This window comes from Bos indicus x Bos taurus, chromosome 13, assembly GCF_003369695.1.
Source record: "Bos indicus x Bos taurus breed Angus x Brahman F1 hybrid chromosome 13, Bos_hybrid_MaternalHap_v2.0, whole genome shotgun sequence".
NCBI lineage: Eukaryota > Metazoa > Chordata > Mammalia > Artiodactyla > Bovidae > Bos > Bos indicus x Bos taurus.
In genome coordinates this window covers 17,474,745-17,479,795 of record NC_040088.1, presented here as the reverse complement: position 1 = coordinate 17,479,795, position 5,051 = coordinate 17,474,745, and the positions used below count along the sequence as shown (strand labels likewise).

Here is a 5,051-nt window from a genome sequence, read left to right as displayed (position 1 = left end):
GGCTGCAGGCCGACCGCGCAGGCGCACTGACAGCTCAGGCCTTGAGGCCAGACAGGCCGCCCACTTCAGTCCCCCAACCCCCCAGCCCCTGCGCAGGCGCAATGACCGCCCAATGGACCTAAACCGCAACCAGGTATTTACGGTAAAGCGAGTGAGTAGAAGGAAAAGTGAGGGTAGTGCTAATAAGGGGGGGAACCGGCAAAGAGTGTGCCCAGTACAAGCTGCTACAGTCCAGAGCAGAGGCTATTCTGGTGAACTGAACTTCAGACTATCCCAGGTTTACCCTTGGCCGTATTTCAGATGCCCTAAACTTTTTTTTTTTTTTTAGATGCGCTAAACTTAAAAGAAACCTGAAAGGCCATAAGGTTGCCCTCATCTTGATTAAGAGAAAAGTGGGCAGGAAGCAGAACTGGAAGATGCTGGAATGAATTAAAACCTGATGTAAAGCTGTCAGCTTGCATTAACAAGTTCTGGAGTATTGCTGGCCAATTAGAGGGTCTTGGGGATGTCTGTCCATGAACTCTTAGCCTATCTTCAAGTCTCCACACACCAGCAGATGTCAGACTTCTTTCCAAAAGAATCTCACCCCTCACTCCATCCCAACTCCCTGCCCAGAGGAAAGGAAGTGGACAATCTGATAAATTAAAATTTATCTTCAAGGACTTTTACTACCTGGTGGTAGCTGCCTATGAAAATGGCAAGCATCTTGCCTTCATTCTTGCCACCCTGGAGCAGGACCCAAACTTACCTATAAATCTTGATCTGTCCAGTTACTTGTAAAGGATTACTACTGCTACTAAAGCCAATACACCTGCCCATCAACCCAACCGTAGACCCATCTACGAGATAAAGGTTGAATGAGGCAGATTATGATCAAGCAGCATGAACCTGTCAGTGGTCTAGCAGTTGAGCCAAATATTTTTAGCAAACACTTAGAACTTCATTGTGTGCCAGGCACTGTTCTAAGGGTTTTGCAAGTATTAATTAAGCATCACAGTAACCTTTAAGTGAAGTGAAGTGAAAGTTGCTCAGGTGTGTCTGACTCTTTGCAACCCCATGGACCATACAGTCCATGGAATTTTCCAGGCCAGAATACTGGAGTGAGTAGCCTTTCCCTTCTCCAGGGGATCTTCTCAACCCAGGGATCGAACCCAGGTCTCCCACATTGCAGGCTGATTCTTTACCAGCTGAGCCATAAAGGAAGCCCAAGAATACTGGAGTGAGTAGCTTATCTGTTCTCCAGCAGATCTTCCCAACCCAGGAATGGAACAGGGGTTTCCTGCATTGCAAGCAGATTCTTTACTGACTGAAATATCAGGGAAGCCCACAATAACTTTAAGATGTAAGGAATTGAGGTACAGAGAAATAAGTGATTTGCTCAAAGTCACCCAGCTAGGGAGTGATGAAGCCTGAATTTAAACAGGGGGCAATCTAGCTTTTCTCTGAAGCCCCTGCTCCTACTCAATTGCCAACATTGCTTGGTAATGGGAATTCTGATACAAAATTATTTTATATTAGTTAACCCAAATTTTTCAATTGCTCCCTTATCCCATAGAACCCTGAGGGAAAGTATAGAGAGGTGACCTTGCCCTCCTCTGCACGGAAGGACGGAAGAACCGGGGCCCAAAAGACATATCTTTAAACCCCAGAATATTTTGAGTAAAGAATGTTTTTCAAGACTTGTGAAACCAAAACCACAAGGGCAAGGGGGTCAAAGAGACAAGTAACATATGTGAAAGATATATATTTAAACTTGAACGTGGCTGTTTGAAAATTTGTGTTTATAAGACTTGTGGGAAAACCTGCCCTGACAGCAAGGTTTCTTGGACAGTAGAAGGTGATATAAGCAGGGTTTTAAGTTTAATCAGTTGGGTTTGTTCAAAGCAGTTGCTTTTGAGAAATTAATTTTCTATTTGTTTTTGCTCATTAAAGACTATGATATATGCCATAGCTATTATGTTTCCCCTAATCTACTTCATAGGGCCCCTAAATCTTACACAAGTTGGTTGGTTTCTTGTGCAAGGTCACATGGTTGGTAAGTGACAGACTCAAGATTCAGAACTGACTCCAAAACTTGGATGGTTTCTAGTTTGCTGCTTTACTTCCACTTGGTCCTGGTGATTCTGTTTCATCCAGGCATTCCACAACCTGGAAACAAATGCCTACTAGACACAGGCCCTCTGCTCTGGTCTTATTGAGAGAAATGAATATTCATGTGCTCCTCTGATGTCAATCTCACCATAGTTAGAACTAGAAAAAAAGAATTCAAAGTTCAATTAATTTAAGGCCCATTGTTTAATGACCTTGAATACCGTCAGCAAGTCCTCCTTGCTCTTCCAAGCTAGCTTCCACCCACCCAGCTGAATTGGGCAATTTTATTCCTGGCACTATTAACCTTGTGGTTTTGCATCTCTGCACAACTTCCTCTTCAACCAGCACTGCTAGTTCTCAGTGCCATCTATCACCACTCCCTGGTTCTCTCAGAACCTAACCTCCTCAAGGACCTTGTTTGTTCCATCTGCCAAAATCCCAAAGCAAGCCAAAATTCTTTTTTTTTAAAAAATATAGATTTCTTTGTCTGATAAAAATAATGCTCAAGAAGGAAAACTTGGGAAACAAAATGTGTATATAGACACATACAGATCCAAAGATACAGATCATGGTTGCATGCCTCATAAGTCTTTTTCTTTTTCCTTTTTTTGTAAGTCTTTCTTGGTTCATTGATGCAGAAATTTATCTGCATGTTTGTCAGGGAATTGTTAAAAAAAAAAAAAGAGTGAACTGGCAAAATGATAATAGTAACATATTTGATCCCATCACTTCATGGGAAACAGATGGGGAAACAGTGGAAACAGTGTCAGACTTTATTTTTGGGGGCTCCAAAATCACTGCAGATGGTGATTGCAGCCATGAAATTAAAAGACTCTTACTCCTTGGAAGGAAAGTTATGACCAATCTAGATAGCATATTCAAAAGCAGAGACATTACTTTGCAAACAAAGGTTCGTCTAGTCAAGGCTATGGTTTTTCCTGTGGTCATGTATGGATGTGAGAGTTGGACTGTGAAGAAAGCTGAGCACCGAAGAATTGATGCTTTTGAACTGTGGTGTTGGAGAAGACTCTTGAGAGTCCCTTGGACTGCAAGGAGATCCAACCAGTCCATCCTAAAGGAGACCAGTCCTGGGTGTTCATTGGAAGGACTGATGCTGAGGCTGAAACTCCAGTACTTTGGCCACCTCATGCGAAGAGTTGATTCATTTGAAAAGACCCTGATGCTGGGAGGGATTGGGGGCAGGAGCAGAAGGGGACCACAGAGGATGAGATGGCTGGATGGCATCACCGACTCGATGCACATGAGTTTGGGTGAACTCCAGGAGTTGGTGATGGACAGGGAGGCCTGGCGTGCTGTGATTCATGGGGTCACAAAGAGTTGGACACGACTGAGCGACTGAACTGAACTGAACTGAACATATTTAAGTACCTACTATGAATCAGATAGTCTATTTGTGCTTTACTTTCTATCCATAATTTCCAATCCTTATAACAATGTCATTAGATAGGTATTATACTAGCTGATCTTCTTTGGTTATAAATATGTTCATTCATTCATTCCATCAATATTAATATTTACTGGGTACATACTAATTTGTTTGGCACCTGGGACACAACAATGAACCAAAGAAACAAAAACCCCTGCCCCAGTGAAACATATTCTAGCTGGGGGAGACTGGCAATGAATAATAGTCTAATTAACAAGAATAAAGTTAGAAGAAGGTACTTTGGAAAAACTTTTTTTAAGAGGAGTAGAGGAGGAGGATAGAGTCACAGTTTTGAGTAGTGGGGATATAATAGGCCTTTTGAGAACTTGAAATTTAAGGAAACAGGAAGGAGAGGAAGGATTCAACCCTTCCTCAACCATGCAGGTAGGTGTCTGGAGGAAAAGCATTCCAGACAAAGAGAACACCAAGTGCAAAGGCTTTTGAAGCAGGAGCATGCTGGGTGTTAAGAAACAGCAAAGAGAGGGGCCTGCGTCGGCCGGGATGGCAGCGGCGGCTGGAATCCTGGTGCGCGGGGAGCCGGGTCTTCTCTCCCTGTACTTCTGCGGGAGTATCCGCGGCGGACGAGAGGACCGGGAACTGTACGTGCTCATCGTGTCTCGCCTCCGGAGCTTCGGGGTGGTGCTCACCGAGCATGTGGCGGCCGCCGAGCTGGACAAGAGCAGGGAAGAGGCTGCTGGAGGCGACAAGTTCATCCATGATCGGGACCTGGCCTGGCTGCAGCAGGCAGATGTGGTCGTGGCAGAAGTGACCCAGCCCTCTCTGGGGGTAGGCTATGAGCTGGGCCGGGCTGTGGCCCTCCACAAACCAGTCCTGTGCCTGTTTCGCCCAAAGTCTGGCCGAGTGCTCTCAGCCATGATCCAGGGAGCAGCCGATGGCTCCAGGTTCCAGGTGTGGGACTACGGAGGAAGCAGAGGTGGAGGCCCTGCTAGATCGGTACTTTGAGGCATATCCTCCTGAGCAGGTGGCTGCCTCTCCTGACCCAACTGCTTGACTTCACCCCAGTTTTTATTAAATTCTCCTGATGCTCCCTCCAAAAAAAAAAAAAAAAAAAGAAAAGAAATAGAAAAGAGGCCAATGTGGATGGGAAAAGTGAGCAAAGGGTAAGTACTAAGAGATTAAGTCAAGGAGGGTGCAAATCATGTGGAAACATGAGGGCTACCAGCTGCAAGTGGCTTTGAGGTCCCATCTTTATGGCTTCATATCTAGAAATAAAAGAAAGCCTCTGCTCCTCTGTTCAAATGTAAGGGAATGACTTCAATAAGTCTGGATTGCTTTCATTCCTGGACCAGTTGTGTTTTGAAATGATTGACCCAATCAGGATGTACGTTACCCCTTGGGTTGGAGGGCAAGGTCTAGTATCAGGAAGAAGAGACTTGGTTCTGGACAAAGATTCTTGGTGTTATTTAATAAATTTGGAAATGAAGCCCAGGGAGGTGAAATGACTTGCCAAAGGCCACACCTATGTGTTAAGTGCTTTGAGATTTGAACCTAG

The 5,051-nt window shown here is 44.7% G+C and overlaps 1 pseudogene; it reads left to right on the top strand.

The window, feature by feature from the left end:
* Positions 1 to 4,039: 4,039 nt before the first annotated feature.
* On the top strand, positions 4,040 to 4,572 carry LOC113902874 (annotated as a pseudogene).
* Positions 4,573 to 5,051: the final 479 nt, after the last annotated feature.